Here is a 26,287-nt window from a genome sequence, read left to right as displayed (position 1 = left end):
ACTCCGTGTTCCTTCATTTTCCATGTCACTTTCCAAGAATACAGATATCAGCATTTTACATGAGAATAAAATGGGAACCAGGGCGAAGCTTTCCTCCCTAAATTTTACCCCATTATGACAGACCTTTTGCAGGAAAACACAAGTCTGGAAGCAGAACAACAAAAAAAAAACAAAACCAAAACCCGACACTTCAGAATGGACACTCACCAAAGTAATTATAACAACCAACTCCGTGTATACAAAAGTGCATTAAAACAAATAAATTGCTATGTTCTTGAATGGATATCAAATGACACTGTTCAATCTGAACAACACAAATGAAAGCCTCATCACTCTACTGCTGAAATGGGCAGTTCAAATTCTATACCTGCACAGTTTAAATATGTAAAATAAGACGACTGAGCAAGAATACAATCTCAGTGTTCTCTTGCAATATTATGCTCTATACTTTTAAGAATTAGAAAAGCATAGAGGGTAACATCTTTTCTATCTTCTATTAAAATGTGTAAGTTTCATGAGGGCAATCATTGTATCCTTGATATCTAGCAAATCACTTCAGTATTCTTGCCTTGAGAACCCCATGAACAATATGGAAAGGCAAAAAGACAGGACACTGAAAGATGAACTCCCCAGGTCAGTAGGTGCCCAATATGCTACGGGAGATCAGTGGAGAAAATAACTCCAGAAAGAATGAAGAGACGGAGCCAAAGCAAAAACAATACCCAGTTGTGGATGTGACTGGTGATGGAAGTCAAGTCCGATGCTATAAAGAGTAATATTGCATAGGAACCTGGAATGTTAGGACTATGAATCAAAGCAAATTGGAAGTGGTCAAACAGGAGATGGCAAGAGTGAACATAGACATTTTTAGAATCAACGAACTAAAATGGACTGGAATGGGTGAATGTAACTCAGAAGAACATTATTATATCTACTACTGTGGGCAAGAATCCCTTAGAAGAAATGGAGTAGCCATCATAGTCAACAAGAGAGTCTGAAATGCAGTACTTGGATGCAATCTTAAAAACAACAGAAGGATCTCTGGTTGTTTTCAAGGCAAACCATTCAATACCAATCCAGGTCTATGCCCCGACCAGTAATGCTGAAGAAGCTGAAGGTGAACGGTTCTATAAAGACCCACAAGACCTTCTAGAACTAACACCAAAGAAAGATGTCCTTCTCATTATAGGGAACTGGAAGGCAAAAGTAGGAAGCCAAGAAATACCTAGAGTAACAGGAAAATTTGGCCATGGAGGACAGAATGAAGCACGGCAAAGGCTAAAAGAGTTTTCCCAAGAGAACACTGGTCATAGCAAACACCCTCTTGCAACAACACAAAAGGAGACTCTACACATGGACGTCACCAGATGATCAATACTGAAATCAGATTGATTATATTCTTTGCAGTCAAAGATGGAGAAGCTCTATGTAGTTAGCAAAAACAAGACCGGGAGCTGACTGTGGCTCAAATCATGAACTCCTTCTTGACAAATTCAGACTTAAATTGAAGAAAGTAGGAGAAACCACTAGACCATTCAGGTATGACCTAACTCAAACCCCTGAGACTTATCCAGTGGAAGTGAGAAATAGATCTAAGGGATTAGATCTGATAGACAGCGTGCCTGAAGAACTATGGTTGGAGGTTCATGACATTGTACAGGAGGCAGTGATCAAGACCATCCCCACGAAAAAGAAATGCAAAAAGGCAAAACAGTTGTCTGAGGAGGCCTTACAAATATCTGAGAAAAGGAAAGAAGCGAAAGGCAAAGGAGAAAAGGAAAGATATACCAACTTGAATGTAGAGTTCCAAAGAATATCAAGGAGAGGTAAGAAAGCTTTCCTCAGTGATCAATGCAAAGAAATAGAGGAAAATAATAGAATGGGAAAGACTAGAGATCCCTTCAAGAAAATTAGAGATACCAAGGGAACATTTCATGCAAAGATGGGCACAATAAAGGACAGAAATGGTAGGTGCCTAACAGAAGCAGAAGATACTAAGAAGAGGTGGTAAGAATACACAGAAGAACTGTACAAAAAACATTTTCATCATGCAGATAATCACGATGGTGTGATCATTCTCACCTAGAGCCAGACATCCTGGAATGCGAAGTCAAGTGCGCCTTAGGAAGCATCACTACGAACAAAGCTAGTGGAGGCAATGGAATTTCAGCTGAACTATTTAAAATCCTAAAAGATGATACTGTCAAAGTGTTGCACTCAATATGCCAGAAAATTTGGAAAACTCAGCAGTGGCCACAGTTTTCACTCCAACCCCAAAGAAAGACAATGCCAAAGAACGCTCATTCTACCGCACAATTGCACACTCATCTCACACACTATTAAAGTAATGATCAAAATTCTCCAAGCCAGGCTTCAATAGTACGTGAACCGTGAAGTTCCAGATGTTCAACCTGGATTTAGAAAAGGCAGAGGAACCAGAGATCAAATTGCCAACATCCGATGGATCATCAAAAAAGCAAGGGAGTTCCAGAAAAGTATCTACTTCTGTTTTATTGACTATGCCAAAGCCTTTGACTGTGTAGATCACAATAAACTGTGGGAAATTCTTAAAGAGATGGAAATACCAGACCAACTGACCTGCCTCCTGAGAAATCTGTACGCAGGTCATGAAGCAACAGTTAGAACTGGACATGGAACAACAGACTGGTTCCAAATTGGGAAAGAAGTACATCAAGGCTGTATATTGTCACCTTGCTTTATTTTTATTTTATTTATTAATTTACTTTATTTTTAATATATTTAATTTATATGCAGAGTACATTATGAGAAATTGTGTACTGGATGAAGCATAAGCTGGAATCAAGATTGCTGAGAGAAATATCAATAACCTCAGATATGCAGATGACACCACACTTATGGCAGAAAGCAAAGAAGAACTAAAGAGCCTCTTGATGAAAGTGAAAGAGGAGAATGAAAAAGTTGGCTTAAAACTCAACATTCAGAAAGCTAAGATCAAGACATCTGGTCCCATCACTTCATGGCAAATAGATGGGGAAACAGTGGAAGCAGTGACAGACTTTATTTTGGGGGGCTCCAAAGTCACTGAAGATGGTGACTGCAGCCATGAAATTAAAAGACACTTGCTCCTTGGCAGGAAAGTTATGACCAACCTAGACAGCTTATTAAAAAGCAGAGACATTACTTCACCAACAAAGGTCTGTCTAGTCAAAGTTATGGTTTTTCCAATAGTCAGGTATGGATGTGAGAGTTGGACTATAAAGAAAACTGAGTGCTGAAGAACTGATGCTTTTGAACTGTGGTGTTGGAGAAGACTCTTGAGAGTCCCTTGGACTGCAAGGAGATTCAACCAGTCCATCCTAAAGGAAATCAATTCTGATTATTCATTGTTAAGACTGATGCTGAAACTGAAACTCCAATACTTTGGCCACCTGATTAGGAAGAACTGACTCATTGGAAAAGACCCTGATGCTGGGAGGGATTGGGGGTGGGAGGAGAAGGGGATGACAGAGGATGAGATGGTTGAATGGTATCACCAACTCAATGGACATGAGTTTGAGTAACCTCCCAGAGTTGGTGATGGACAGGGCGGCCTGGCGTGCTGCAGTTCATGGAGGTCTCAAAGAGTGGGACAGGAGTGAGTGACTGAACTGAACTGATACCTAGCAGAGTGCCTGGCATATGTGTACAATGTGCTCAATAAATTTTTGTTGAAAAACTGAATGAATGATATTAGAGGTAAGGTAAGTTTGCTTTTGTCCCATCATTTGACTATAGGGTTCTGTAAATTAGAAATAAAAATTTATACACCTAATTTGAGACTTCATGGTAGACCTAGCAGCCACATAAACATGCAAGAGACACAGAGTGTATCCTTGAATTTACAATTTAGATAGGGAAACAGGAAACAATTATTTGAGATAAGGACCATATAGGCAGTAGTGTTTCCACTGAATCCACATAAAGGTTCAGAGAAGGGAGAGTCAGCACGGACAGCCTGCAGTCTGCCAAGAAGCCCTCCTGAATGGCACAGACATGATGACAAGCCTTGATTGGCCAAGAAAGATCAAAAATGTCAAAGAAAGAACTCATTTCCAGAATAGGATATTTGATGGGGCAGTGGGATTAGATGGTTCTGGACTTTTACATGATAACAAGATACTTTGAACACAGGTTCAAACTCACCATTTTGAACACCCGCTTCTACCACACTTAGGCTCATTTATCCCTCATTCAGCTGGACATTTCCACTCAGATGCCCCTTATGACTTTCTGGTCAGCCTGATCACTCTTCCCAGGACCACACACACCATCTTGGCCTCCTCCCTCTTTCTACACCTCCCATCCCATGACTCACTAAGTTCTTTCTCCTGAATACCTCCTGAGTCTCCCCTCCCCCTGGCCTCCTTTGCCTTAAGTTTTCACTTCAGCCATAGCTTCTCTGTTTCCAGTCTACTCCTCACCACCCACATTAATTTCATCCCATAAATTAAGGGTTGACAAACTTTTTCTGTAAAGGGCCAGATAGTGAATAGCTCAGACTTTGGAGGCCATACAGTTTCTGATTCAACTACTCAACAATGTCACTGTAGCACAAAAGCAGCCATAAACAATACATAAACATAGGACTGTGTTCCAGTAAAACATCTTTAACAAAAACAGGCAATGGCCTGAGGATCACAGTTTGATGAACCCTGTCTTAGATGTCTGCCAGAGTGGCTTTCAAAAAATACAAATAAGACCATGTTATTCCCCACCCTAAACTCTTCTAAGCCTCCCACTGCCCTCAGGAGAAGTTCCAGGCTCCTTGGCAGGACATACAAGGGCCTCTGTGTCTCTCCCCTTGCCAGTCCCTCACAGCTCTTACGACTGCATATTCAGCAATCAATGACTTGATGCTTCCTAGAAATACCAGCCTCTCACACCATTATTTGCACATGCTTGAGTCCTCTTTCTGCAATGTCTCCTCTAATACATCTGGCTACATACATCCTCTAATACATCACATCTCTAATACATCGCGTCTGTCCTTCAAACCCATAACCAATGTTTCTTTCATGAAAATTCCCCGACCTGAATTCTGGACAAAATTCAGGCCAGTGTCTTTATTCCCCCAAGAACTTTTACATAATTCTTTTATAGCCCGTGGGACACTGGAATGTCTGGTTGTCTATGTGTCTTCCCCCACCAACTCCAATGGACCCTCTATGAGGATAAAGACTGTATTTCATATATCTTTGTATCCCCTAGATCTAACATAGTATTTAGAACTTAGCTGTGTCATAGCAACTATTTGTTTAATCAGTAAAAGGAAGTCACAAAACTTCTAACTTGGTGCTCATTTGACTTGGTGTAACTTTAAATAAAGAGACTGCAATTCACTCAATGTTCTAACTATCTTGGTGATGTCAATGATTTGAATTCAACACTCACTACTAAAACTTGTCCAAATGTCAGAATGAACTGTTCTTTTTCAGGAAGATATAATTCAACACTTCCCCCTTTAAAAGAGACGTACTTTAAAACTGCTCCTTAGCTGTCTCCCCATTAGTCTTTAATTGGCTGCTTGAACAATGCTGAATATGTTGCATCCTCTTCCAGAGAGCTAAGTCCTCAAGCAATTAGTCCTCAAGCTACCAAGTATGACCTGCATCACCACTGTGCAAACCTTCACAGAACAGTGAACAGTCCTATGTGTTCCAGAGCTGGACAGAGCTTCTGAGATCAGAGGACACGTGAGCTCAAAGTAAAAGCCCATAAAAAGTCTTTGACTTATCGAAGTTGCAAAACTTTATAAAATGATATTAAGTTTCGGCAAAGATGAAGCGAAATAAATACTCCTGTATGCACTGATGGGAATGTAAATCATACAATCCTTTTTGGTAGAGTAATTTGGAAGTACTTTCGAATCCTAAAATGCACACACTCTTAAACTCAGTGAGGCCAGCTTCAGCTTAGCTTTAATTAGGATTCACAGTTGGGCACCCAGGTGTATGTGCAAGATACTCTTTTTCAGCACTGTTTCTACCTTTCCACAACTGCGGGATGATGGTACAGCCATGTTCTCCAAGAATTCACCCATTGAGTTCCTGACAGCCCATTTCCATGTATAATAAACATCTCAAACTCAGTAAGTCCAAAATGAAACTCCAGATCTTACAACAAGAGAAGATCCAGCCACGTGGCCTCCCTGGTGGGGCCCAGACCATTAAGAATCCGCCTGCAGTGCAGGAGACCCAGGTTCAATCTCTGGGTTGGGAAGATCTACCTGGAAAAGGGAATGGCAACCCACTCCAGTATTCTTGCCTGGAAAATACCATGGACAGAGGAGCTTGACAGACTACAGTCCATGGGGTTGCAAAGGGTCACGCACGACTTAGAGACTAACACTTTCACTTTTCACTTTCTGACACAGCCCCAGCTCTCCCCATCCAGTAAAGAGCAATTCCGTCTTTTAAAGGCGCTCCATTTAAACAAACAAACAAACAAACAAACAAAATCTTGTAGTCATTCTCACATCCTTCATCTAAGCCATCAGGCAATTGCTTTGGGGATGCTTTCAAAATACAACCAGCCACTTCTTATACCACTTTTACTCCTACTGCTACTCTGGTCTAACGACTACCATCTTGCACTAGGATTTCGATAACAGTTTCCTAGCTGTGCTCCCTGCTTCCACCCCTCCATAAATCCTTAATGCATTAGCCAAAGTGAGACTTCTCCTATGTTAATTGAGACATGTCATTATCCCAATCAAGACCCTGCAATGACTACCTCTGCACTCAGAGTCAAGTAATTAAAAGGATCTAAATTGCTTGGCATGACCTGTCTGCTGTCCCTTACAATTTGACCTCTCCTGCCACATTTCTAGCCTCTGCTCTCTCTATTCCAGCCACTGTTGCCACAACGCTGGTACCACTTCTGTCTCAGGGCCTTTGCACAGGGCTTTGTACCTTGGCCAAAGGACATCTGTACTTCAGCCAGATGTACACATGGCCCCTCACTTCACTCTTTCAAACTTCTGCTTAAATGCTACTTTCCCAGAGAGGTCTACCCTGATAACCCTGTTTAAAATTACAACATGCCCCATTTCCACAGTCTTGACGTTACTCTGCATTGCTTCCCCTCCCCCATACCACCTTCTAATATACAAAATAATTCACTTATTTGAGTACATTAACTGCTTATTGTCTGTTTCCCTGACTAGACCATAAACCCCAAGAGGAATCTTTTATCTCTTTTGGTCAATAATATCCCAAGCACCTAGAACAGTTTCTAGCACATGAAGGTTGTTTAATAAATATTTGCTGAATGAAAATCTTAATGATTTTGTGAACCAGCCCTAGCAAATAGTCATCTAATAAATATGGGTCCCAGTTATTAGAAAGAATGAAGTAAGCATACAAGAACTGATGTGGAAGGTTGGCCAATCATGACAATAATAAAAGCCAAGTTACTACTATGCAAAGACAGTTTTCACAGTGCTATTAGCAATACTGAAAAAAAAAAAGACAAACAGAAACAATCTAAAATCTCTTTACCCAGGTAATATTTAAATAGATTATGCCAAGCCTCAAGTCATGCTTTGGATACCATGTAGTCATTACCAAGAATTATGTACGAATACTTACTTTATCATATTAAAATGTCAATTTCAGCTAGGGAAAAAAAAGTTGTTATTGACTGAACAGGATTTAGAGTGTAATACCATTTACTTTGAAATTTAAAAAAAAAAGAAAGAAAGAAAAGAAGTTGTGTGTGTAAATATTAAAGCAAAAAAGGAGGGAAACCAAACTTCATACCTATAATTTCTTATATTTGAAAGATATGTTTTAAAATAAGTTATTTTTGAGGAATGAGGCTGAGGAGAGAAAGAAGGCTCCTGTGTAATTTTATACTGCATTGTTTTATTGTGCAAGCAATCAAGCAAACCTCAGTTTTACCAACCACAGACATTTTTAGGAACAAGCTTCTCACAGCTGAAAGATTTCATTTTAACTAATCATTTCAACCTTATTTCCTATTCCCTGATCATATTAGGACTAAATAAATACAGACTTTAATACAAGCTCGAGGAGGGCAGGGAGACTGTCTGATTTGGTCACTGTGCTAATACCCAGAAAGTGTCTGGCACATAGTAGGCTCTTAAATATTTATAAAGTAAGTTGGTTCTAAAATGAGACCACCTCCAGGTAAAAATATAAGCAATGAATGAAAGAGTTCAAAAAGAAATATCAAAGGCCTCCATAAACTAGAGTATTAAGCCTCCAAATAAAGAGTTAAAACATTTTAGACATTTTTGCTCCCTTTCAGGTCTCTCTCACAATCACTGTGTATTTTTAAAGCAACTCTCTTTGGCACTGCTCCACAATTAACTTGAAAATTATGGCATTTATTGCCTCATAAGCAAGTTACTTCATACGGTGATTGTCAAATGTATAGATCCCCACTGATCTAAGATTCATAGCAACAAAGACTACCCAGTGCAATAATTCAGACCCAAGGTCAACTACAGTGGGACAGGTCATGAAAAAGGAGATTCTCTAATCAACAGAATAGCTCAGCATTTAAGATCAATTAACCGATTAGTAGAAACCTAAATAATTTTTAAATTTCCAATAGAACAAGAGGAAAAACTGGTTTGCGGGAAAGAATATATGCTATTAAAATTGATAAACAGTGGTGATTCTTTTTTCTATTTTTAAAACAACATTTGATGGAATCGTGCTTTTTGCTGTGTTGCTAAGAGTAATTCCACTCCAGGAAATAACTCAAACTTTTTCACAGTGACTGGTCTAAGTTCTCGATGTAACCACTCATTCAACTGCTTGTTGAACACATGTGATAGGTTAAGTGTTGGGCTTAGAACTCGTATACAGAAAAAGAAATAGCAAAACCCTCCGGGGACAAAAATGCTGAGCCTCACAAAACAGAGTTATGTGCACTATGCTTTTTTGCTGTCCTTTCAGGTTAGATAAATGTAAATGTCAACACATTCAAAGTCTTTTCATTCAAGAACTTTCAACCTAGTAATTCATTTCTAAGACCTCGTCTACTCTTATGTTTACAATCTTCTCAAACATCTTAGTAAATACTAGGCAACATTTCTACCATTCTGTTTTTAAATCTGATAGTCTATTCAAACTTTAATGGATGTCAGCCTCATTGGAAGAAAGAATAAAAATCAGTAACAGCAGCTCCAGAACTGCATCAACAAAAAACAAAAACAGGTACCTAGATAGCATTCGGTTATCAACTCAACAGACAATGGGGAAGTGAATGGGTTCAGTGTAGCATTTTTATCAACATGGCACCACATATCAAATAGGTTTATCAGTGAAAACAGCATATCACACTCTTTCAGAGGTACTGCTTGGGCACAATTTTCCTGGCTGTGAGCATCCGAAATTGATCAGTTGTGCCAGAGATCCCCAGGGGCAGAAAATTGACAGCAAGACCCAACAAGCCAGTAAGATCTTTGCACTTACTGTTTATAATGCCCTAAAAGTCACCCAGAGCAGACCGGCTGTCAGACAGAGCCATCAGAAGAGTTACTGAATTAATGATTGGCGCTGCTCTCTTTTCTTCCCACCAGACTTCTCAAAATTTTTCTGACAGTTTTTCTGGTGCCAGAGGGTGTCAGTATGACTGCAAGGGATGTGCTTACAGTCAAATATTTGGGGTCTGATTATCAACATAAAAACAATTTTAAAAAGAAGAAGAAGCAAACATGACAGGAAAATGGTGATCACCAAACTAACTGGATTTTGCCATGAAAATATAGTTACAAGGGGAAAAAAATACTTGGTGTATATTTGATGCGGCTGAGGGAATCCTGTGATTTCCCTTTATCTAACATTATCACCTCTGTGTTTACTTTTCTTTCTAGAAATTCTTTTCCCTTTAGTTATAGGTGTCTCCCAAATTCTTTTCCCTATGGCAACTCTAATCAGTCGGCATCATGGATCTGCATACTTCTTGGGATCAGTAAATCAGCAATCTCTGTTAGTATTACATCACCTGCTTTAAGTGACACAGCGGGGGGTCAAACAGGAATTACAATTTAATTTTTCTGTCACTGGTATCACGTAATCATGGTGATTGGCTCCTCTGTGAATATGGGAGTCTCATTCTCTCTCCTCTTTTTCCTCTCCTCTACCCACATCCAGATGCTATGAGAGAATGGAAACAAGGGGGAGAGAAGGAGTGCCTCATCAGAAGCCTCTGTTACGTGAGTCTTATTAATATTAGTCATGGCTTCTGTGGTGCCTTTAATGCATGGGCACCATTTCTGTTTTCACATTTATGCACGTCAAAGAGCTACAGCTGCTGACTACAAAAACAGTCCTGGTGTCGGAAAAAATACACTGGATTGAGGTGGTCCTTTCTGTTAATTAATTTGTTACCTGCAAGTTTTCAGAGAATCTGAGTCCCATGATTGGTAGCTCTAGGAAACACACCAGAGGCTCCATCACAAACTGCTCCTCTGACCACAGTTAACTTAAAAGGCAGTGAGGCTCTGGTCTCCCCTGTGGGAGGTCTCATGATAAACACAACTCTCCATGTTTTTGCTCAGCACAGTCCAGCAGGTAAGACTCAAGTCTAAAGGAAATATAGATCCATTCGGGAGCTATAGTAAGTGAAAGAACAACAAACTGATCCCACATCTCTTTATTACATGCACAACAAATTCAAATACCAAAACCCAAACATTTTTTTTTAATGCTGCCATAGAAATATAGCCTAAGAAGAAAAACTACATAGGGATGCAAACCAGTAACATTTAATATTTCCTTTGGTGGGGTCCAGGAGGGGTGAGGCGGGCTTCAGGGTTACAGACCAGTGTCCTCAGCAGGGACTGTCCCCTCTGGCCCATCCCCTTCTCCCAAAGCGTAACAGGAAAGATACTGGGAGGCCAGGGCAGACAGCTTCTGTTTGCTCAGTTGAGAAATGGAGGAATCAAGACCCTGTTGATATCATTAATCTGCTAAAGCTTTCAACAGCACTAAAATTCATGGACAACTGATGAGCTGCATCTTGTTGACAAGTTCCAGTGCAAGTTAAATCAAGAAAAGAACCTACGGGCATATCCAATCAATACTTGAGGGCTTGCAAAGTTATCAAAATTTTTAGAAGGTAATAGCCTTACAGGTGATAAAAGACAAGCTTTTTCTCAACTAAAGAAATGTATTTTCCCAGAACCAGAAAGACAGTATGTTATTATTGAGGTTACCGAGTTCATATACATGGGTTCATCTGTGTTGTATACATACCCACTCTCAAATATTTTTAATATGAAAAAGTCACGATGACCTCATGCAAAAGCTTCCCGTTTTATTGGCTCCCCCAACAAACATGTCTGAACGTTTTGAAAGCACTGAATGCTTATTCAAGATGAATAGTAAAACAAACAAACAGACCACAACAAAAACCAGCAAGGCTTTTTTGGTCAGCACACGCTCATGAGTAAGTAGCCTCCTCAACAATTCTCAACTGACAAAGCACGGGCACGGTAAACTCTAGGAAAGAGAAGAGGATACTACATACCTCCTAATCCTTATAAATACGCTACACATACCCTCAAATAATTTGGCTCAGGCACAAATCCATTCCTTTTGTGTTCCAGGCAAAAGTCTGTGTTTCAACACCACGACATGAACGCTTCCATGCACACTCCACTGTTGCCTGGCACTCAGGTCAGACAGACTCAGGACACGGGAAGGGGCAGGGCCAGCCTTCATGCCTCTCTAAAACCCTCCCAGCCTTCCTTGCTCGGCCCACTCACTCAGAAGAACCAGACAGCGAGAAGAGCCTTTCAGCTCCCAAGCAATCAGCAAGCCAGAGACTCTAGATTCTGTTTTCTATTTTCTGGTTGCCCACAGACATCCATATCCTACCTAGATAAGACAGTGCTCTGATACACACATGTTAATTTCCAGGAAACTTAAAAAGCCGCCTGCACCTGCAGGTACTCTCTCTTAAAAATGGGTAAAACGGGAGGAGGCGATGGCAGCTCTTTCCTCCTTTTATTTCCCCGGGAGCTTGAGACGCCCTCCAAAGTGCAAAGGCATTTGCCCACCAGTGCCCGGGCGAAGTAGCTCACCCTCTTCCCCGCCAACCCCAGGCTGGGCGCCGGAACAATGCAGTAACATACATTTCCCAACACCTGCTGGAGCCTATTAATATGCACGGGGACCTATTGATTTTTCCCCCGTCCCTTCCCCTGCCCTCCACACTGAGCAGGCTTTCACCTCCTCCTTCACCATCCATCAGGAACTCATTTCGGCGCCCCCTTCCCCCTCCCACCGCCGGTCCCCATTCAGCCGAGCCCCTCTCTCGAAAGCCAGGCTGACGAGCACACTTTGGAATGCACTTCATTAAAATTTAGCTGCCCGATTCCAACCTGCAATGCGGAGGAGGCGATACAAAGCGCGCGCCACACTTCCTCCAGCATCCCCTTCAAAAGCCCCATTGTTCGCCAGGCATCTGCTCCAGAGCCCGGCCTCTCCCTACCCACTGACCCCTGATTTTTTTTTTCTCCCCCCACCCCCTCCCGCCCGCCCTGCCGGGCCAAACGGGCCTGTCCGGTGAATTAGAACGCAGCCGCAGCCATCTGGCCCTCCCAAGCTGGCCCGGTTTCTCCCCGCCCCTCCTCCCTGGTCCACACACCAAACACGGCATCTTCACCTCCATGGATGTTCCCACAACCCAAGCGCAAACCTCGGGCGACGGTGCGCCTCTGCCGACGCCTGCCTGTGCCCAGGCTTCCTCCTGCAGCGGAGCGTTCGAATCCGGAGGTGGGCAGGGGGCGGCGGGGGCGAAGAGCGGGCGATCGTGGACCTCTTGTACTTGCCTGCAAACCCCAGCCCAATCGCCAAGATTAATCCTTCCCTTTGTGAGCCAGAAAGAGCCTCCCACCACGCTGGTCCTCGGCTCTGCAGCGGCTGTAAAGAGAGGCGGGGGTTGAGGGGGTGGGGTGGGATCCGAACCCCTTCCTAGGCGAGCTGGGGGCGCCTCGGCCACCTGACCATGGAGAGGTTTTGCGAGGGAAGCAGGCGCTGTTGGCAGGAGCAGCTGACGGTGCGAGAAGGAAAAGAAGATGCCCAAGCTTGCGCCTTTTATATTACAGGCGACATTTCTAACACATGACAACAATTTCCATCTGTATTTAAGCCGGGAGTGTGAAAAAAGAGCATTACATCACAGAGCCCGGGTTCCTAGAGGCTGCCGGATATCTAGGCCAGGGGGATTAGGGCCGCACCTGCGGAGTGGGCGGAAGCCAAGAGCCGGGCGAGGCGGGCACGGCCTCTCTCTCCCGCCGGGCGTGTCACGTCCCTGTCGCCCGTGAGGTCCTGGGGGAGAGCCCCTGGCCAAGGAAAGGCGGGAAATAAGGCTGCCCCATTTGCAAGACGCAGGAGGCTGGGGGAAGGAAAACGGGGGAAGGTGGTGATTCTCTTGGCTAAGGATGCAACCCTGACTTCCCAAGAAGAAGGGGCAGCCGGCTTCCAAGCACCTTCAGGTGGGACTCATTTCTGCCCTTCTGCCTCGTCCCCAACTCTGGAGGGAACTTCAAAGATAATATAACTCTGATGTTTGAAATAATAGTTTTCCCTGGAGTTAGAGGTGGATGGAGAAGCTTAGCATATTAATTTGTGGAATCTACTTTCAAGGAACAGCCACTTCAAGAACTCAGAGTAGAAGCGGGCTCAGAATCAGAAGCTGTTTCTTTACGGCTTATCTCTGTGTCATTCAAATCCACTCTTTAAATGTAAGAGCCTAGTGGTGTTATCTCCCCTCTGCTTCTGATGAGGCATCCCTCCCCTCCTTAGGGGCCCTCACCCTCCTTACCAAGAAAAGTTTATTGAAAGCCATCTGGCTCTAAAGAGGTACATTTTTTCCCTCTATTGTCAAATGGTCAGTCCTTAGAAACTGCTGAAGCCACCTGTAAGGCAGAGAACGCCCACAGACTGTCAAAGGAGGGAGATGGTCCACTGCCTGCCTTCCCCTCACTCAGGTGTGACAGGGGGAGGTGTGACATGTAAGCAGCCTCTGAAAATTCCTGACTCAGTTGGGATAGGAGGAGATAAAGGGGCAGGAGAAATATTCCAGGGGGACAAGTGACAAGAATATAAGAAAAGGGAGGGAGGAAGCAAGGGACATGTCATTCCTAACCCTCCCTGGGGGTTAGGGAGGACAAGGACAATGCAGAACCTATATTCAGCATGGACAGAAGACCAGATTTCATGTGATAGTAAAGCAGGGTGAGGGAGGAAAAGGTGAGAGGGCAGCAGAGACATTCAAATCACAGGGTAACAGAGAGTTCACCCTAGAAGGCAGTATCAGGTGCATTTCACACCAGATGAGAAAACAAAATGTGTTCCTTCGATATTCGCTACCCGGTAAACAGCCTCTGTGTGCACATCCATCTTGCTGTCTGTTCCCTGAGAAACCGGGATGTGGACGGACAGCATTGCTAAAGCTCCTGGTCCTTCTAGTCACTCATGATGGTCAAAACCCTCAACTCTGGAGTCACACTCACTGGGTTCTCCCTATTCTCTCTACCTTTCTGCTGTGGGGCAGAGGGTTGCTAACTTGTTAGGTCTGCACCTGTTTTTCTCCACAAATAAAAGGTACTAAATCTACTTGTTGGATAATATATACCAAGTGCCTGGCACAGTTCACCACACAAAATAATGGTGCTCACTAAATGTCACCTATGATTATTATTATGACTTTATCTCTTTGTGAAGAGTCCTCACAAAGTGAAAACCTCCACCCTCTACTTCTGTGGACACCTACAAAATAGGACAGCTCCCTGGGCTTAGCAAAAGGCACACACCAGTACCCTGGATGTCATCTGATCAGAAACAGATACCCTGGAAGAAAAAGCAGTTTCATCTGCTTCATTCTTGTCTCACACCTACTTTGAGGAAGATGGAAAGGCCTTGAGAGGTGAATGAGAAGTATTAGATTACATTTTTGGTTTGCAAGAAACAATAAAAACTTAAGGGGATGGTTTCTTTATCAACCATGTACATAATACATGTGAACATTTACATCATTTCCCCTCTTGATCATCATCAAAAAAGAAGAAAGAAAAAGGGAAGCAGATTATATATAAAACTTTTGAAAGTCTTTAGCTACAACCCAATGCTGAAAAATGGAATTTGTGTGTTATTAGTTTTCCACAAGAAAATGATTGTGCAGTATAAATTAAATTGCTCTTTTGCAAGGAATCTGCTTAGAGACTGCACTGATGGGAACAAAAATACAAAAGCCATTCTCCTTATGAAAGAAAGAAGGGAACTTTTATTCACTAAGTATTCAAGGATGTAGCTTTCCAATCTTCAATAGGGGTTGAAAAATAGCCCTCATTTGGTTTGGAAATGTCCCTAACAATAACAAATTATTTTCAATCAGAGCTCCAAAAACCAGGTTTCTCTACGTCTAATGAAGCACAAGGAAAAGATTCCAAGAAAATCTACTTGGTTTTTTATCAGAGTACACACTTGATCTCAAAAACTGGCTCTCTGAGTTTGTGGAGTCTCCAGCATAATTCAGGAGAGATGCTTCATTGCATTTTCTCTGAGTTTCTTTTTGTCACACACACACTCAAAAATGAAAATCAGTAAGTCCTGAACTAGCCTTCCTTCCTGGATGTCTAACTTCCGAAACTTAAGGGTGAGCTATGCAGCATCTCCAGAGCACAGGTCAGAGTGGTAGCAAAATGTAGATATGCCTTTATGACAATATTTAACTAACAACGGAAAGACAAGGGCCAAGAATTTGCTCCACTGACTGTGTTCAAAGCAATTACAGAAATAATTATAAATCAGACCGATAAATTTGGAAAAGTGACCACTAAGGAGGTGACAGAATGTAGTAGTTATCAGTGGCATTTGAAGCTAGACTAGCTGGGTTGAAAACCCGCTTCTGGCTCTCTGTTGGTATGAATTATTGGGTAAGAGACACCACCTTGCTACACCTTCACTTTCTCACCTATAAAGTGGGAATAAAGCATTCCTGCCTCATAGGATTGTTACAAAGACTCAGTACATACTGGGGAAGGCACTTATTGAGTGGCTGGGGCAGAGAAAAGTACTTAGTAAGTATTGGTTATTACTGTGACATCAATCACTTCTAATATTTAGGTATGGATTTCCTCAAAAAACTTGCTCTACATGTGTCTTCCCATAAATATGTATTAGCACATACCAAGTTCACAGCATTGCTGCATGTAATAAGTAGTACATGTATATATAGAGAGTTGAAAAAAAACTTTATAGTTATTTTTTAATAGAAATGTACTTTGGATAAAATTATATTGATTTTTTCATGTGACATATTATTAATACAGGCTTCCTTCATGGAGTAAAATGCAATAAAAACAGAAAAAGTTTAATAGAAAAGGAAGAAAAATTATCAATAATAACAATAAAATCTGTGGGATGTACCAGAAGGAAATTATAGCTTTAAATGCATTTATTAGAGAACAAGAGAGACAGAAAATTAATGTCTTATGCTTTATACTCATGAAGCTATAAAATAAAGATGAAATGAATTTTTAAAAGAAGCAAAAGAAAATTTGAGTTGAGACAACTGAATATCCACATACAAATGAATCAAGTTGGAAACCTACCTCATACTGTACATGAAAAGTAACTCAAAATGAATCATAGGCCTAAGTGTAAGACCTAAAACTATACTGCTCTTAGAAGAAAACACAGGAGCAAATTTGGGATAGATAATGACAACAAAAGCACAAGTCACAAAAGAAAAAAATAGGTATGTTATACTACACCAAAATCTTAAGTTTTGTGCTGAGAACAACATTACCAATTATGTGAAATAATCTACGGAGGATATATGTACATGTATAACAGATTCACTCTGCTGCATATCTGAAACTAACACAATGTTGTAAATCAACTGTAGTCCAACTTTTTTTTTTAATGACAAAATGGAAGAGAATAGTTGTGAATCATATACCTGATAAGGGACTTGCATCTAGACTGTACAAAGAATCCCTCCAACTTAACAATAAAGACAAATAACCCAATTAAAAAATGAGAAAGTACTTAGATATTTCTCCAAAGATAAGACACAGGTGGCCAATAAGCATATTAGAAGCACAACATCATTAGTCATTAGGGAAATGTCAATCAAAACCAAGTTGAGATAACCACTTCAAACTCACTTGGGTGGCTATCACTGAAGACTCAGCAACTCTATTCCTAGACCTATAGCCAAGAGAAATTAAAAATACTTCTACACAAAACTTATAATTGAATGTTGCTAGCAGCATTATTCATCATAACCCAAAGAGGAAATAAACCAAACATTCATCAACTAACAAATGAATTTATAAATGTAGTGTATCCATACAATAGGATATTACTCAGCAATAAAAAGGAATTAAGTACTGATAGATGCTGCAACTTGGATGACCCTTGAAAACATTATGCTAAGTTAAAGAAACTAGACACAAAATGCTGCATAATGCATGATTTCATAGATATGAAATCTCCAAGAACAGGCAAACTTATAGATGAAGAATAGACTAGTATTATAGTTACCTAAAGCTTTGGGATTTGGGAGGAAATGGGACATAACTGTTAATTAGTCAAGGATTCCTTATTGGGAAGATTAAAACACTCTAAAATTTGATTGTGGTGACACCCTCACAACCTTTTGAATATACTAAAAAAAAAAAAAAAAAAAACACTGAATTTTTGAAAAGTGGGTGAACTGTATAGTATGTGAATTACATTTCCATAAAGTTGTTCTAAAAATGTAGAAAGAAGGAATAATGAAATTAAGGTGGAAATATAGACAGGTAACTGGAGGCAATAAAGAAAAAAAAACAAGAGAAAAAAAAAGCTGTTTTATGATAGGATTAATAAAATTGAAAAACCTTTGGCAATTATGACTATGGGTGGGTGCAGAGTGGGAAGGAGAAATCACATACACTCCAAAAAAAAAAAAAATCAACTTTAGCACAAAAGAGGTGGCATTAAAAATACATAAAAGAGACTTATTTCCATGCATAAGAGAATACTATGTACAGCTTTATACCAGTTTAATTTCAAAATCTAGTAAGAACAGATCATTTTCCAGGGCAATAAATTAATGAAACTACCTCAAGAAGCAGTAGGAATCCTAAGTAGAGCAATGGTTTTAACTAAAATGAAATGAAGTTAAAGAATTATCTCCTTGTTCCCTTTTCCTAGCACTTATAAGCGAAAAAACACATCCCAGGCCAGGATGCTTTATGGGCAGATTATACTTATAAAGACTTTCAAAGAAGAGTGTGGTACCCTTTATGGTAATCAAAACACACACACACACACACAACTATGTATTATCCATTTTTCTGTGGATTCATATATATATTTATGAATGACTAGAGAACTACACCAGAGGATAATTTTAAATGGTGATCTGTGGTTATCTTTGGGGAAAAACAAAAGAAAACAGTAAGAGGGTCGGATGGTCAAAGAGAAGGCTGAAATTTATTGTGATGCCTTTGTTTTTAATGAAAAAATTGACATGCATTGCTTACATAATAGAAAAAGGAATTTGAAATGAAAAAAAAAATTGAAGTGTTTACTGGAGACTAAATTTTCTGTCTCATTGACTGAAACATGGAAGGTAGATAAGAGGGTACCATTATTGCCACCTTATGGCAATGTATTCTAATTGCAGGCAAAAATCCCTAAGGAACTAAATAAATAGTCTCTGAAAGCTGGATCTGCAAGCCTGACCAGAACGTCAAAGCAGTAGCCTGGTAATTTTTATAATACCAAAATTTTCTTATAAGAAAATTAATTGTAACATACATCTTTAAATTAACAGCTTTCCAGAAAAAAAAAGTACCACAATAAACATCTATATCTGTGTTTAACAACAGCCAATCACAGAAAAAAATATTGATTTCTTACTGTCTGAGAATCAAGAAATAATGGTGCTATCTAACCAAGTGAGATGCTGATAAAAATGAAAAATATTCTTCAAATAATAATAATTTAATCTGTGTTGTTTAGATTCTGTAGCCAAGTTCAGTCTGGAAAATATTTAATTAGATATGGACATTAATTATAAGAAATAACAAACATTTTGGTTATTAAGGAAAACAGTATTGGTTAGGAAAGAAAACAGAAGCATCTCATTATATCTGATGCTTTTAAAAGTGACCAAGGGGCCTGAATATAAGATCAACATATAAGAGTGATATTGTTCATGTTTTTTCATGACTTATGGATGAAAGATAACAACTTTCATATGTCAAAGACAAATGACATATCACTTAGCTTTGAGTATTTACATAACCAAAGAAATGGGTATTTTCCTTATAATAAACTTAGATTTCCAGCATTAAAAATATATAGATCAACTTGAGATGGTATTTTCCAGCTGGATTTTTAACTCGAATTTCCATGGAAGTGTGAGGAAAAGACCCTTTATGAAGTAACAACTCCACTGACAATTTTCTGGCTTTTGTTAGTCAACAGGGGAACCAAATAGCAAAGGAGAAATACATAGAATTCCTATGGCTGTAAATTTCAATAAGAAATGGAAATAGGACAGACATGGAACATTTATATTAAAGTGTCATAATTCTAGCATTACTTCTCTTCAAGGTGTGAAAGATGATCATATTCTTGGATGGGACTCATATGAGATTTTTTACAGGTTTTCCAAGAAAATGCAAAAAAATAAAATAAAATAAAAATCAAGCCTCCAGCTGTTACACAAGAAAATGGCTCATGCAATGAAAATACACAATTTAAGACAGGATCCTGCAATGGTGCTACAAAGATCAAAGTTTCCGGAACTTCAGACTTTAACTGCACACAGGATAGTGTCAAAATCGACTCTACATTTTTATGACCAGATCTCTCTACAAATGACCTGATTAACAAGACCACATCTCTCCCTCCTTTAAACTGCGAAACTTACATTGAACCTACAGTGTCATCTTTGTGTCTGTTGATTCCTGCTGCCTTCAGGATACAAATTAGGACTCCCAAGAGTATATTCACCATGTGCATGTTAGAACGTTTCACTGCATTCATATACCAGCCAAAAAGACTTCTGAATAAATCTGTCACAGTGAATGAGTAAAGGGGGCATGAAATACAGATTCGATACTTTCCAGAAAGTCTGTTGTGAAAGGCAACCGTGCTTCTTGGGGACCATGCACCACTGCAGGGAGTGCTTATCTTCTTGCAGATATGCAATGACTCAGAGATGGAGAGCCCAAGAGCTGGCAATAAAAGAAAAACTAGCCCTTGGAGGCCAACTAGTCCTTTCCAGGGTGCCTATCCTACCTTTAGAGTATGCTGAAGGGCTTTCAGCAGATCAGAGTTAATGAGGAGGAGAGAATGAATTAAGCTTATACTATGCAGCATTTAAAAGTACCTATCAGTGGGCCTTATGTTAGTAAATTATAAATTGTTCAACATGGACTCGATGGTGGGTGAGTGATACAGTAGACTTTTCTCAACAGTAATTGCTCTAATTAACATAAAACACTGTAGTGGAAGAATTATAGAGACCAAACCTTGTAAGAAAGCCTTTCTTTTTCTTTTCTTTTTTTAAAGAAAGTCCATTTTTATCCACAACCCAGAGATGAGGTCTAGCAAGTGCTCTTGTGCAGCAGAGTAGTTACATCCAAACACCCTTTCGTCCTCCTCTGCATCACTCCACTCTGCTCACTAAACAGTTGTCATGGAAATAGAGCATGCATATCTACTCATCAGATACATGAATATATTTCTGCAGTTTGAGCAACTATTACTTGCTAGGACCTCTCTTGGTGCTTCTTATGTCTATGTCACATAACTCTCACCACAGTTCTATTGGGATGATACTACTGTCCCAATTTTATAAACTAGGAAACCTCAGGGAAGTAATTTATCTGAGATCACAGAGCCACGGAGGGGAGGGGTGGTGAGTCTAACCAGTTCCATCCACAACCAAAGCTTATGTTTCCTCAGCAGTCACGACCCTGTGCCTCTCAGCATCCTGAAAACTGAAGGGGACTGATTTTCTAGGAAGTTGCCTTTAAATAATGTTTGACACAGGTATTCAAGGTGAGTTTCAGTAACTGCCTAGGCCATTAGGATATTCTGATTTTGATATTTTTAGGAATAAATAATCTATCACAGTAGTATGGTTCAGGATGCCCAGGTCATCTTCAACACACACAAATCTGGTGTGCAAATGGGCAACCTCTGCTGATTCCTCCAAGAACAGAGGACTCTTGGCTCTTTTCTAGCCGTCCCACCTACTTCCTGAAACTGCTATTGTCTGCCCTGAAACAGCCTTTCACGTGGGCTGTAAACAAGTCTGCTAACAGAAGTGGTCCCTTCAGTATCTTCAATACCATCACCACTATCCCCATCATGGCCAGCACAATCACCATGCCCATGACCCATCCCAGCATTCTCCAGATATAAAGTGCTTACAGGAGATCAAGATGGTGCCAGGCCACCTGACTAACCCTTTAAGGAAAGTATTGTTATGCCTATTTTGAAAATGAGAAAGCAAAGTCTCAAGAAACTGGCTGACAAGGAAGAAAGATGAAATAAAAGACATGCTTCCCACCACTACCCAGGGCAGGCAGATTTCTTTAATTGGGTCCTACATCTGCATTTTACCTTATTCTCTCCTTTTCAGAAACTCTCTGGTTCTCACTTGTCCCAGTTGCAAGCACAGAATTCTTAGGAGAACAGATACAACTTCTAATTTTCTTTTGTAGGAGATAAGTCACTTTGGCCTATAGTGTATTATGCACATGGGCACTGTCTTCCCTTTTGTTATATAAGTATAAAAAAAAGAAGAGACTATTGAGAAAGAAAAAGAAAGGTATTTAAAATATCTCAATAGGCTATTCACCTGGTAGCAGAACAGATTTTTTTCAGTTTAGTTATAAGTCACCCATGCCTTTTCTGTGCTTGGAAACACAGGCACAGTAATGTCTGTTACCAGAAATTAACATGCAATTCTTCAAGTCACTCTCACCACAACTTATAAAATAGGTATTACTGGCCCCATCCTATAGATGAAGCACAAAAAGGTGAGGCAACCTTTCCAAGCACAGCTAATAAGCAACAGAATCAGGATTTAAAACCCAGCTTTTTCTACCAATCAGCAAGAAAAAGACAAACTACCCAATTAAAAAGAAAAATGGGAAAGAATTTCAATGGTATTTCACAAAAGAAGGTCCCCAAGTAGACAATAAACGTTTGAAAATGTGCTTAATATCATTCTATATCAGAAAAATGAAAATTCAAATGATAATGAAATACCATGGCACATCTACCACAAGGATGAAAAATCTAAAAGGCTGACAATAGCAAATGTCGGTGAGGATGAGGAGCAACTGGAACTCTCACACATGTAAGTAGTAGTGCAAATTGGTACAATCACCTTGGAAACTGTGTGACAATCTCTGTTACAGCGAACTGCTTATGCCTGCATGCGCCTACACATATGCCAACAATTCTAGGTGGGAAATGAGTACATACATCCACTTACATAAGAATGTTCCCAGTAGTAAGCTAAAACTGGGAGATAGTTTAGATCAACAGAAAAATGGATAAAGATGGTGGTATAGTCACACAATGCAAGACTCAGCACAAAAACAACAAAAAACCGAACTACTGCTACTGTTACATGCAAACAATGTGGATGAGAAAGAACTTAGAACAAAATAATACACATGGTATGATTCTGTTTATATGAAATTCAAGAACAGACAAAATAACCTAGGGTACTTAAGTTACAATCATCAGAGGAGACATGAGGGACCTGCTGGAATGCTCAGTGTTCTCAACATTGATCTGGGTAATGGTTACATGGATATGGGGATGGGGGTATGAATGTGAATGTGCATAAAAATTCAGCAAGCTATGCACATAAGATTTATATAATTTATTATAGATGTTTTATTTGTTTTCTACCTTAACTTTTTTTTTTTAATATGGAATGCTTCACGAATTTGCATGTCATCCTTGCGCAGGGGCCATGCTAATCTTCTCTGTATTGTTCCAATTTTAGTATATGTGCTGCCAAAGCGAGCACTACCTTAACTTTTTTTTAAGGTCTCTGTTAGAACCCAAATACACTTAGCTCCAGCAATGGCTATTGACAGCTCTACTGCCAGAGTCTGCAACAAGGGGGAGAAATAGACAGTTTGTGGTGGAAGGAAAGAAAAGAAAGAGGGGTAGGAAATGGAGAGTGGGAAGAACAATGGGAGGAAGGAAAGAACAGAGGAAAGGAGAAAGAAGGCTGATAGGTCATGGCAGGCCAGGCCTCTAAAGTATACAACATGAATTCAGAACATAATGGCAAATATTCTATCAACAAGTTATTTTTTTCAACTGCTCCACGTTCCCTAAATATAACATTTTTACAGTTGTATCTAACAGTTTGCTTCTGCAAAATCATCCACATCTACAGTCAGAAGGTACAAAATTCTTCCAAAGGATCCTGCTATATGGGAGGACCACATTAAGCAGCAAACTTGAAATTCAACAGAACCTGTATTAGTCACAAACTTCTATTCACTAGGGTAAAAACATGTAGATTCTCAGACTTATTTACAGTCATGCACAGAGCTCAGGCCAAATTTCAGTCTATCTGATGTTTTTATAGGATGTTTCACTTTCAGGTCATATTATTCATCTAGAGAACATTTTATGTACAATTTGGGTAACATTTTTTTGTGCATCCCTCAAATCAATTGATGATGAAAACTAAAAATACATAAGTTGTAATTTCTGACAATCCTATAGGATCTGTTTAAAATGATCTTATGAGACTGGAAACGAGAAAAATATCAAGTTTATTTACATACAGCAACTACAACTAGAAAGCCAAAGTAACAAATCTTTTAAGCTTGTTGACCCTTTCTGTCTCAGTTTTCAAAGCAAAGCACTTAAGAGAGAGCATGGTCTCACTTCTAATAGGGAAGTCAGGAGAGAAGTCCCAACTAGAAACATAGCAACATCAGAAGAAGTGGTCCAAGTAATAAAAAGTTTTCCTTCTGATGACAGAAGTGTTAGAAATACAATGAGAAGGCTGAGCCCTGGTACAGCTGGAGCTCAGTAGGGCCTGTCTTGCTTGCTTAGATAGTCCTTGGATCACTTATTTACCCTACTTTGGCTTTTTCCATTAGCAAGCTACTGCACCTTGATTTGAAAAAGCCAAGTCTCAGTCCAAAGTGTCATCTCATCTCGTGAAAGTTGCTCAGTTGTGTCCTACTCTTTGTGACCCCATGGACTATGGGGGTCCATAAAATTCTCCAAGTCAGAATACTGGAGTGGATAGCCCTTCCCTTCTCTGGGAGATCTTCCCAACCCACAGATCAAACCCATGTCTCCCGCATTGCAGTTAGATTCTTTACCAGCTGAACCACAAGGGAAGCCCAAGAATACTGGAGTGGGTAGTCTACCCCTTCTCCAGCAGATCTTCCTGACCCAGGAATCAAACCAGAGTCTCCTGCATTGCAGGCGGATTCTTACCAACTGAGCTATCAGGGACACCCCTATCTCATCTCATAGCATCCTATATCTACTGAGATTGAAAAGGAGACAAAGGGGCAAGATCTTTAACCCATGTCTACTATTCATGAAGGGCCTTAAAATGAGACTTTTGGTATCATCAAATAAAGTTATGTCTACAGTTACAAAGATACACTAAAAGAAATGTATTTGGACTTGGAGTCTATTACTAGACTATGCTGCCTTTAATATACCTTGAGTTAATGTTTTATACATCTTGCAGTTAGTGAACAGCCCTATTATACTGCATTGTTACGTGTACGCTAAAAGGATTAAGAAAATGCAAGCATTAAAACCGAGTCCTATCTTTTACTGTGGCACTGGTTTTTGTTGTTGTTATTTTTTAACATTTCAGAAGATACAAAACGCTAAGCAGTCTATTCTTGAAGGGTCCTAAGGAGAGAGCACTGTACAAAGGACTATATTATCTTGAGACTGGGCCTGGGATACTAAGGTGCTTACTGAGTGAATTATACCCCTAATAAACATACTCCTTTTTAAAGAGGAATTAAGCCTAGAGATCTTAGTCACTTGCCCATGGTTACATGAGTGGTATTTCCTGATTCTCCCTAGGAAAGATATTCCACTGCTTTTCCTTATGTCTTCTCTGGGACTTATTTCACTTCCTGGTCACACTGATTCATTGGTCTCAAGACTGAGCCTGCTGTCTGTCTTTGTGTTTCATGTAGTCTTGGGCTTACTCTACCATGGGATTTACTTCACTCTCTTAGGCTGTCTCTTGTTTGTTACAGTGATTGCCCACTATACTATAAACTCCCTTAGAGCAGGAAAGGTAACCAGTTTCCCCCCTAAATGCTGAGCGTCTATCATGGTGACCTGCTCACAGCAGTATTCAACATATGCTTGCTGAGTAGACACATACATGGAATAAATGGAGAATGGCTGTGTGAATAGATGGAGCAAATGACTGAAGGCAGGATAAATGAAAGAAATATCAGCTTCTACCCTAAAAGATCCAATTCCAGTACTGTCTCAAACCTTTAATCAGCAGAATTAAGGACGGAGAGATTTTGTAATTGGACTGGATTAGGCTTCTGGTGTTCAAGTATCTGCTGGGTATTACCCTCACAGGAATAAGGTACCGTTTTACCATGACTGAGACACATGCATCCCAAATGAATGGCAATTTAGTTCTCTTTCAGGCTAGCTGAGTATCTACTACTGGAACTCAGCCACAACATAAAGCCAGGCAGTCAGGGTACTGCCCACAACCCAGGGCACCATTCACATAGATTATAAACTGAATAGTGCCCCCTGGAATTGTATAATGTGGTAGCTTTGATAGAATCTAAGACTAAGACATATTATCTTAAAAAGAAAAACAGGGAATTTTCTGTCAGTTCAGTGATTAGGACTCCACACCTTCACTGCTGTGAGTCGAGATTCAAGCCCTGGTCAAGGCCCTAATACCCCCACCAAAAAAAAGAGTATGAAAAAATAGTTGCTCTGTTCTCCAAAAAAGGAGTATGTTGAATTACTGATTATTTTCCTTTTTTTGTTTTTCCTAATGTTCTCCAGAGTGATAAATAGCAGGCAATATGAGCCACTGGCTAAGAAGGAAACTTTTAGAACAAGACAACACAGTTCTACCTTCACCATAACATCTTCAGCAAAGTATTTAATCACTTTGTTCCTCAGTTTCCCTGAATGTGGAGAGTAACAACATATACATACAAGGCTACTGTGAGGATTAAATGAGTTATTACACAAATATAAGA

General features: G+C 40.1%; 1 protein-coding gene and 1 non-coding gene across 11 annotated transcripts in view; both read right to left on the bottom strand.

The window, feature by feature from the left end:
• Nucleotides 1-26,287, bottom strand: part of MAGI1 (membrane associated guanylate kinase, WW and PDZ domain containing 1) — a 636,320-nt gene that overhangs the window by 213,497 nt on the left and 396,536 nt on the right. The gene's annotated exons all lie outside the window — the stretch shown is intronic.
• LOC136167998 (U6 spliceosomal RNA) lies at nucleotides 22,961-23,067 on the bottom strand. The gene has a single exon (XR_010663166.1). It is a non-coding gene; the product is annotated as a U6 spliceosomal RNA (small nuclear RNA).

This window comes from Muntiacus reevesi, chromosome 4, assembly GCF_963930625.1.
Source record: "Muntiacus reevesi chromosome 4, mMunRee1.1, whole genome shotgun sequence".
Taxonomy (NCBI): Eukaryota; Metazoa; Chordata; class Mammalia; order Artiodactyla; family Cervidae; genus Muntiacus; species Muntiacus reevesi.
Note: the sequence above shows the minus strand (reverse complement) of the source record. Positions and strands in the feature narration are given on the sequence as shown.